Source organism: Elephantulus edwardii, unplaced genomic scaffold (assembly GCF_000299155.1).
Source record: "Elephantulus edwardii isolate Elephantulus edwardi_28Jun2011 unplaced genomic scaffold, EleEdw1.0 scaffold00030, whole genome shotgun sequence".
Taxonomy (NCBI): Eukaryota; Metazoa; Chordata; class Mammalia; order Macroscelidea; family Macroscelididae; genus Elephantulus; species Elephantulus edwardii.
The window spans coordinates 6,701,463-6,712,068 of NW_006399780.1; positions in this window are offsets into that span (position 1 = coordinate 6,701,463).

Consider the following 10,606-nt stretch of genomic DNA (forward strand, 5'->3'; position numbering starts at 1 on the left):
GTCACCCCTGTGGTTCAACTTTCACCCAAACACTGGGCAGACCTAGAAGGGGAACAATAATATCAATGAAACAATCATTCCTTAGAATAAACTACCATATAAGGTAAAAACAGCAGAATTTACCTAAGGATAAAACCCTGAATGTGAACAGGGGCAGAATAGAAAGATTAATGAAATTACAGAGAAGAAAAGTGCAATTACACTGTGCTCATTGTAATAATGATATAAACAAAATGTGTATGAATAAGGGCAGGGAAAACAAACATGCTTTGTAAACTTTCATTCAAATCACAGTTTTAAAAGTGAAACATTCACATAAAAATTGAAATTTCTGCCTTCTTTTGAAAAATTGGTAGATCTGCCAAATTGGGACCCTTTTCCTACTGGACACCATGCACTGGACACCGGGTTCTGCTGCTCCAGGTCGTCCAGCCCCTCCTCTGGGGTATCTTCTTTAAGGTGCCCTAGTCTTGGTGGTTTGGACTTCACAGGCATTTGAATTGATGTAACTGCTACCCAAAGTCTCCATCATCTTCTCGCTGCTGAAAACCAATCACAAAGACAGATGCAGAAAAGGATTAAGAGCTAGAGAGTTCTGGTGGTATAGTCCATGGGCTAATCCAACTGTAACTCCTCTGTGATGGTTCAAATCCACCAGAGGCTCTGTAGGAGGAAGATGGACAATCTCTTCCCAGGTGATTTACAGCCTCTGCAAACCCTCGGAAGGGTCAGCTATGAGTCAGTTCTCAATGAGCTGAGTGCATAGGAGGTGGGGTGTCTGAGCTTTCCCCCCTAGAGGCTGATGGGAGGATTTGATAAGGGAACACATCTAGGTTTCCTTGGAGTCTTTTAGGTGATGGTCACATCCCAGGTAGTCCATGCGATGACCAAGTCCTGGGCATGGTCATGTCCTAGCCATGCTCACTATTTCTCACTGTAATACAGATGAAGGCTGCCTTGGTCCTGCTTGTTACATGGGAATACTGATTGTTTCATCTTAGGACAAACAAACAAAGATTAATGGGATTTTTAATTATTATTTAAGCCTCAAAAAACAAGCTAATTTTTAACTAGAAACCACTAAAGTACACAGAAAGCAAAATTCTCTTATCAAGCGTATTAAAAATCAGTAAAGATATAAAAGTCATTTTGTTCAATCTACTAACCTTTATTACTATTTATACTCAGTTGCTACATTTATTTTCACTTTTGCCAACATTCCTTACCGTGTCTGGTGAGGGTGTTGAGAAGCCCTACCCTCTGTGCCCATTTGCCTGGACATTTTTTTGCAGTCTATTGAGGCATGGAAACAGCAATTAGCTTTTCCAAAGATGTATTCCTACTAGCTCAAAATTCAACTCATCACTGTCAAGTCAGAATCGACCCTCCAGCGGGGTTTTGGAAGCTATAAATTGCACAGGAAGAGACTGCCTATCTTTCTCCCTTGGAGAAGATAACTGATTTAAACTACCAGAGAGGAACCTCTGTATAGAACTACTAAGTAGTTGCTTATTAAAAAGACAGTCAGAGAATCTAGTTCGTTGTAAGTTTTACACAGAAAACTTCAGTATTCCATTTAAAATTATTCTTAATTTTAAAATCTAAACTAAGGGGGGCTCTAGTGGCCTAGTGGTAAGGAGCTGCAACTACAATCCCAGAGGCACACGGTTCGAAGCCACCAGATGCTCTGCCGGGGAAGGAGGGACAATCTCCTCCTGTACCAGTCAGATCTGATTTGATGGTACACTCACACAAAAATAATAAAATAAAAATTAAAAAAATCTAAACTAAAATGTTTATCATGAAAAATAACATGCCAAATAATACAGAATGTATAAAGATCTTCTGTTGTATTTCAATCTCCTAGAAGTAATAGCTATGAACATTTTACATGTGAACTTTTTTCATTATTTTATATATCTACATATAGATATGCTGTGATGCTAAACACTGTGACACTGATGTGCCAAATGCAATAATGGTTACCTATGGTGAAGCTTACCAGTTAAAGCAAGCTTGGAAGCAAGAGTGGCATCCACTTCTGAAATGGCTTGTCTCTGGAAACCCTATTAACATGGAGAAATTACCAAAGTTATAGAAGTGTTCAGGTCTTTCGTTCATAGGGTCACTATGAGTTGTCTATGACTCGAAGGCACTTAACAACAACAACAACACATATAGATAGCTAGGCATAGTCTATATAATCATACCATCTATATAACCATACCTGTAGCCTGTTGCCATCAAGTCAATTCCAACTCACAGTGACCTTAAATGACAGAGTGGAACTCTGATCTTGACATAAGCAGACGGCCACATCTTTCTCCAGCTGGATGACTAGCTGCTCAAACCACCAACCTTTTGATTGGCAGCCTAGGGATTGATCACTGTGCCATCAATATGCCATATAGAGATAAATATATATTTGTTTGGTTAAATAAGTGTAAGATCCTATGCTACATACTGCATATTGCATATTGCTTGTTATTGTTGTTATGTGCCATTGAGTCGTTTGCGACTCATACTGACCCTGTGCACAAGAGCTCTAAACGCTGTTCTATCCTGTGCCATCCTAGCCATCTCAAACGCACTTATTTTATTAAATAATATATTTTGGAAATTATCCCATGTCAGTACATAAAGATCTTTGCTATCCCTTTTAAGCATTTACAGACTATTTCTTACTCAAATTGTCCTAATTTATTTAATAATTCCCCTAATTATAGACATTTTAAGCTATTTTAAGTTTTACACTATTTCAAGAGAAACTCTGGGGATCATCCTCTTTTATATGCCATTTAAAAATAATTATTTCTGAAATTTATATTCTTAGCTTTTAAGCCATTAAGTTGAAAGCTACACACACTTAAATATTTACTAGATACTACTAACAAAATATATATGTGTGTTTAAATACTCTTTATACTTCTCAGCTGATGGCTCATTTCACTCAACGGTATATCTTGGACATTTTTTCACATCAGGACATAAAGCTCTGGTGGCCTTGTCAGGAATTCAGCCAGCAACCCAGGCAAGCAGTTCAAAACCATCAGGTGCTCCACAGAAGAACAATGAATAATCCTCTCCTGTGGACTTTACTGCCTGTAGTCAGTTATCGCTCGGTTCTGACTCAATGACACATAACAACTAACAAGCTCTCTAAAAGTGATCTAGCCATTTTTACTTCTACCTGAAGTAATTAGAAAGAGTCTGGTGGCATGATGGTTCAGAATTCAGCTGGTAGCTAAAATGTTGTGGGTTCAAATCTACCAGACACCTCGGGCAGTTTACTCTATCTTTTAGGAGGGATAGCACAGGAGAGGAAGACTCCAAGTAAGATGGATTGATATGACAATGGTGGATCAAAGTCAGTGAGACTGGCTCAGAACGGGGCAAGCTTCAGTGCAGCTGTACATGAGGTCGCTATGGTCCACAGGTGACTTGGTGGCGCATAACAACAACAACAACAACATATAAGTATGAATCAGAACATACTTAATGACAATAAGTTTGGTTTCTTTTTTTTAAGTTGTTGATATAAAAATGTCCATTTTCTCGTATTCTTATCAACACTAAGTAGCACATATACTTTAAAAATCTTGGCCCATTGAAAGGTTTAAAATACTATATTTCATTGTTTCAGCTGTATTTCCCTGATTATTAACATATTTAAGTAGTTTTATGTGTTTGTTTATATCTCTTATTTTATTAATTGCTAGTCCACATCCTTTGGCCAGTTTTCTACTGGATGAGTCATTAGTATACCAGAACTGTTTCTCTGTTATGAAAGTTTACTTTACTCTGTTACAGATGTCATACATATTTTCTCCTGTATTATTACTTGTTATTTCATGTAAGTTATTTTTAAGAAGTTACTCTGTCAAAATTTTCCTTTAAGGCATTTGACTTTGATGGCAGACTTATAAAGGGCTTCCCTGAGTTAAGAATATAAAAACATTCTCCTATATTTTCTTTTTGACTCTTTAATTATTTTCTCTATTACCTCTGAATCTTTAATTAAAGCAGAATTTGACATATGTGTAGTTGTTACGTGTCATCAGGTCAGAACCACGTCTTAGCTGAGCCTCCAGTGGGTTTTCAGAGGCAAACAATTGCACTGTGAGGAGATTATTCATCTTTCTCCCTCAGAGCAACTAGTGGACTTGAACTTACTTCTGGGTTAACAGCATAGTTCCTTACCACCAGGCTATCAGAGCACCCTCCTTAGTTAGTTTAGCAGTTCACAGAATGTCCATTTCAGCATCAGCATTCTAGTTAACATGTGGAGGAGGAAATCACGACTTTACCACTTTGCTAAACAGACTAACAAAAGAATTATAATTATATCTTGTTTTATTTTTTTTTTTTTTACTTCTTTCATTACCAGTTCAGTTGTATAATTTTTTTCCTTTGGCCGTTTTTATTTTGTATTGTTGTTGTTGTTGTTCCTGTTATGTGCTGTCGAGTCGTTTACAACTCATAGAGACTTTATGTACAAGAGCTATAGGAATGGTTTCTGTCCTGGGCCTACAATTCTAATGAGATTCCATCTCTCCCAAAGCTGGTCTCCTTTGGTTTGAATCTGACATATTGTCAGCCTCATCTTAATTTTAATGTTTCCATATTATTTTGTTTTAGGTATGTCTCTTTTATGTACAATATGGTAATTATATTTTTTTAACCAATCTTCTGTGAGAAAGATTTCTTTCCTTAGTTTTGGCTCTTAATGTTTATTGACATTGATACTGTATTTGGTCTTGTTTCCCCTCTGCAACCCTCCCTCACCCCTGTAATATTGTTGTTTTTTCTCACAAATGTCAAGAAAATTCTTGGAACCTATACTTTAAGTCCACCACTTATTTATTTACTTTGAGTCTATTGCTATTCCCTCTTTACATAACAGGAAACAGATAGGGCCCAGGAGCAAAGACAGATGCTAAGATAAAGTAAAACAAAGAAAGGGAAAACAGAAGTGCCTAGGAATACGGTTTCCTGTAAGCAGAGCAGAGTTGTGAATGCCCTTAACGTGAAATGTCATCAGCTTTGTCTAAACATATTTTCACTCTGGGCCCCTGTGTACGTATTCCAGTATGTGCCCCTGTGAGAAAGCCCTGATTGGGACGGTCCCTGGCAGAGAAGTACTAATAGCATTTGCAGAAATTTGACCTCAGGGAAGAGAGCCAGAGCTGACTCCCTCAGCAGCCGTTTTCCAGCTCTGGACTTTTCTGATGAGTGTAGAGACCCTCTGAGCTTTTCTGCTTTATGATAAAGGCAGAGATGGAAAGCATCAGGAAGTGGCAAGCTTGATAATACTCCTTGAACTCAGGTGGGAACTGTAATCTGGGCATTCTAAATCGAAGAAGAAACCAAATACACACAACCAGTGATTTCATTAATTGCTTTGAAGCAGTTGTGTTTAAGTATCTAAGGCTTTGACTTCTTCATATAATTGTGAAGGAGGAAGACAGTGACTGGCACAAGGAGAGGAACTTCTGTTGGGCAAGGAGGCCTGGGGTTATAGAATATCTCTGTGATAAATTACCTTTCCTTCCAGTGGGCCTGATAGGCTCTGCCAGAAGATAAAAGGACTATGAATTACTTTCTCTCTGAGCCTTTCTGCTTATGTTTATCCTCTACTTGCTCTCTCTGCCTGCCAGACTTAAAAACATAAAATACTTAGCCAGCTTCAAAGCCAGGGGGTAAAGATGACATACTTTTAGGCTAGATTTTGTCCTATAGAAAAAAAACCAACCAAAAAACAAAAACCAAGAAAAAAAAAACCAAATTAACTGCAAATTAATGGCTATGGAGAGAAAAAACTCAGTTCTGTAAGATTGCTGTTGTTGAGTACTGTGGAGTCATAGCTAAGCCTCCAGCAGGTTTTCAGAGGCAGTAAGTCACTTGGGAGGAGATAGCCCATCTTTCTCCCACAAAGCACTGGTGGATGAGAACCAGAGATCTCTGGCTTGGCAGTGCAACTCCTTACCATTAAGCCACCAGAACTCCCTTTATAGGATTAGAAAGCTAGAAAACAGCCTTACTAACACCTCATGTGTGTCTGGTAGCCCTCTGGCCCACTGTCCAGAGTGGAAGGCAGGACAAAGCTCTGCTTTGATCTGCTGCTCAATTAGGTGTTGGGCCTTTCATGGTCTGTTGCGTCAGTGCAACCTGGGTCTGACTGCAAGTTCCATTGCACACTTGCTAGATTGTGTGTTGGACAAATCTTTGACCCATTGAGGACTTCCATTTTCTCATTAGAGATATTATCCAGCAGGGTATTAATCACCTCCCAGAATTCATCCTAGCATGAAATGAGTTGTATTAACTAAAGTTAAAGAAAAGCATGTCACTTAGTGTCTCTCTCTCTGTTTGTCTTCTCACACATACCTGCTATAAAGTGCAAACATTCTGGTGTTTGGATAATGTCCTGAAGGCCTATCATAAACAAGCCAATAAATTTTAATTTAATGATTCAGAGTAAAAACATTCCAATGCATTTTAGAAAGATTATTAGTTATACAATTAAAACAATAAAAATTATTTTCTTTTCCAAGGCTGGACAAAGTGTCAACATATACATTAAAAATGAATAATAACATGTGTTGATGGGTTGTTGTTGTTGTTATGTACAGTTGAGTTTCATGTGCCTCATAGAGACCCTATGTACAATAGCTCTGAAGCCTGCACTGACTTGAGCCCGTCTCTCTAACTCAGACACACCTACCCTCATTGTCCCATTTACTCTATCAATCCATCTCATTCAGGGTCTTCCTCTCCTGCACTGTTCCTCCACCCTTCTGAGCATGATGTCCTTCTCCAAGGATGGGTATATGTAAAAAAATGAAATCCTTGTGCACAGCTGCCTGGAAGGTAAAACGTTATAACCACTTTGGAAAATAGAGTTTTTGAAAAAGTCACGCATAAATTTACCACGGAACCCAGTGACTCTGCTATGTGCCAACCACTGGGAACCAACTCATAGATGATCCTTCAGTGGGTTTTCAGAGGCAATAAATCACACAGGAGGAGATTACCTATTCTCCTGGGATTGCAGTGCAGTTTCTCACTACTAGACCATCTCGTCAAAAGAATTGGAAACAGATGTCCACACAAAAATGTATGCATGAGTTTGCATAGCAGTATTATTCATAATAGCCCAAAATTGAAAACTATCCAAATGTTTAGCAATTGTTGAAGGAATAAACAAAATGGGTTGTATCTATACAATGGATTAATATTTGGTCATAAACAAGAAGTGGAGAAATGGTATGTTAAAAATAAAAGGCTCACTCACTCACTCGTTGTTAGGTTAGAACTGACTTGGAACTGACCCTCCATTAACTTTCCCAGGCTGTAGACTATATGGGAGGAAACTACTCATCTTTCTCCTGCAGAGCGGCTGGTGGATTCAGACCTGCAATGGATTGTGCCATCAGAGCTCCCTAAGTCAGACACAGAAAAGCCACATCATATATTGTTCCACTTACAGAAACTACCCATGATAGGCTAACCCATAGAGAAAGCAAATAGTGGTTGCCATGAGCTGAGAGAAGGGATGATTGGTTATGGGGTGTAGGTTTTCCTTCTGAAGTGATAAAAGATGTTGCACAGTTACAGAAATAGATCAAAAACATTGGAAAATACATACATGTATATGTTTAAGAGAAGAAATTTTACAGTATTGGATTCCACAATTAAAAAATATTTTGTAGTTAATTCTAAACTTACATCAGAGGTCATGGGGATGACACGAGATAGGGTAAGGTTCAGATCCATTTTTCATAAAGTGGCTAAGAGTCAACAAAGACAAAAGTTCTAAACTACTTCAAACTGTTGGAGAAGAGTGTTGAATACGCCACGCACTGCTAGGAGAACAAACAAGTTCGTCCTGGAGAGGGTAAAGCCAGACTGCTCCTTGGCGGCAAGGATTCTGAAGCTCTGTCTGACATACTTTGGACTTGTTGCAAGGTGGGACCAGTTTTTGGAAAGGGACATTATGCTTGAAAGGGTGGAGGGACAGTGCAGGAGGGGAAGACCCTTGATGAAATGGACTGATTCAGTGACTGGGGCAATGGGGGTGGGGGTGTCAGAGACAATAAGGTTGGTTCAGGATAGAGCAGGGTTCAGAGCTCTTGTACATGGGGCCACTATGAGTCACAGGTAATTTGACAGCATATAACAACAACAACAAATTGCCTATAAATGGAAATACTTCATTTCCTATGTATTCTAGTAAATGGATGGTTTGCTGGTTTTGCCTAAGAAAAGTGTTCATTCCAAGTACATTTTTTGACCCAACAGGAGCTGAAATGGAAATTTAGCAAAGGTGTACCAAAGACTGGACCCAAAAAAGTGACATGGGAGAAGGATGAGGATTCAGAACACAAACAAGCAAAAGACAACAAGGCTGGCGTGGTGATGGGGGAACTGGCACAGCCGTGACTGAGTTCAAGCGGTGCTGAGGCCTAGCTGGGGGAACGTTGGCTTTAGCATGGGAATCCAGAGGCCCCAGGAACCCTACTCCTGTCACTGTTATCACAATAGGGACAGCTGTTAAGTAAGGATGAGGCAGCACCCAAAACCAGAAAAAGTGTGTGCTTAAACAATGTATTTGACCAGATGATGCAGCAAATCTATTTTTGGGCTTCTTAGCCAGATAACTGAGTAAAAATTATGCGGTATAATATTGGGAGGTAAGGTATTTTTAGTTTTTCTTTCTCTAGCTAGGAATACTCTTTCCTGTTACCATTTTGTGTTGGTGTTTGTTTGTTTGTATGTTTTAAGGGCTTATTTCTAATTCCTAGGTGGATTTGTGTCATTTACCCAAAAATACCTCCGGGACTGTTTTTTTCATGAACTAATCAGATTAAAGTTTTTCAGCATGATGAAACTACAATCTGCCTCTGAAATACGTCATTTAAGATTGTAGAAGGATGCAGTGGATTGGGGTTAGAGAAAGGAAGACGTGGGTGAAAGAGTGCTTGGGACTTGAGTTCTTTTCTGTCACACTCAATTACAGTGATGTTTAAACTTTTTCACAACAATACGCATCTATCCTATTGCTGTTGTTAAGTGCTATCAAGTCATTCTTACAGAACAAATCACTGCTCAGCACTTCACTAACTGCTACATGTGAATCCATAGTTCTTCTTCTTTTCATTCACCTTCTACTTTATCAAGCATAATGTCCCTCCTGATAATGTGTCCGAACCATGAAAGATGAAGCCTCACCATCCTGGCGTCTAAGGAGTACTCTATCTGTGAGTACTCTATCTGTATTTCTCCCAAGACATATTTGTTTCTTCTTCTGGAAATTAGTGGGATATTCAACATTCTTTGTGGGTCAAGGAAAAAAAAATATAAAAGATTCATGCATGTCTTCAACAAAATCCCACGGATACACTCAGGACTGTGGTAAACCCTGAAATTAAGGGTTGCAGAAGATAGACATGGTCCCTGCCCTCACTGACAAGATGAACCTCTTAATTACATATTACAAAATTGTGTTATTCTTTGCTATATTTAACTGGGTTGTATAGCCCTGGTGTGTCCACTTGGCGTAACTTCTTGTTGCTGTGAAGCTGAACACTGTGACACTGACGTGTTAAATGCGTTAATGGTTACCCATGGTGGACAGTGTTTGGTGGAGCTCCCCAATTAAAACAAGCTTGGAAGCAGGGGTGGCATCCACTTCTGTAATAGCTTGCCTCCAGAAACCCTATGAGCCTGGAGAAAGGATAAAAGTCATGCAAGTTTCAAGGACTTCCATTCATAGTGTCGCTATGAGTTGTCTATGACTCAATGGCACTTAACAACAACATTTAACTTGGGGGAGCTCTAGTGGCCAAGTGGTAAAAAGCTTGGCTGTAATCCCAAAGGCACTCAGTTCAAATCTACCAGCTGTTCACAGGAGAATGATAAGAAGTATCTTGTGTGATTTACTGCCTCTGAAAACCCACTGGAGGGTGAGTTATGAGTCAGTTCTGACTCATCAGCACACGGCAACATATTTAACTCACACTATTGATTTCTTTATGTTGACTTCTTAACAAAAATAATAAGCGAATATCATTTTATGCACTTTTACTTTTAAATATACTTGAAGACCAAGAGTAAATCTTTAAGGGATCTCTTTCTTTCTTTCTTTTTAAAGTGGCAAACCCGAGATTTAAACTCTAGCCTCTGATTCATACTTTTTTGGGGTTTTTTTTTGTTTTTTTAAATTTTTACTTTTTACTGGTTTATTTACAAAGTTCATATACATTGTTTTTCACACCGGGTCTTTTCCATTTCCCCCACCTCCACCCATCAAATTGTGCAACCTTTGATTAAACTCCCTCATCCGCCAACCCATCTTCACCCCTCTACTCCTTCCTCCCCCCCTTTTGAATCCTCATATTGGTTCTACTGTAATGGTCTCCTTCATGATAATCACAGGTTCTTTATCCTTCATTTACTCAATGGGGCCCAGCAAATCTAGATTGACTTGAATTTCAGCTCTCCCATTCATTAACAATGTGCCTTTTGAGCATCTTTTTCTTTCTTTCTCCCTTCCTTCCTTCCTTCCTTCCTTCCTTCCTTCCTTCCTTCCTTCCTTCCTTCCTTC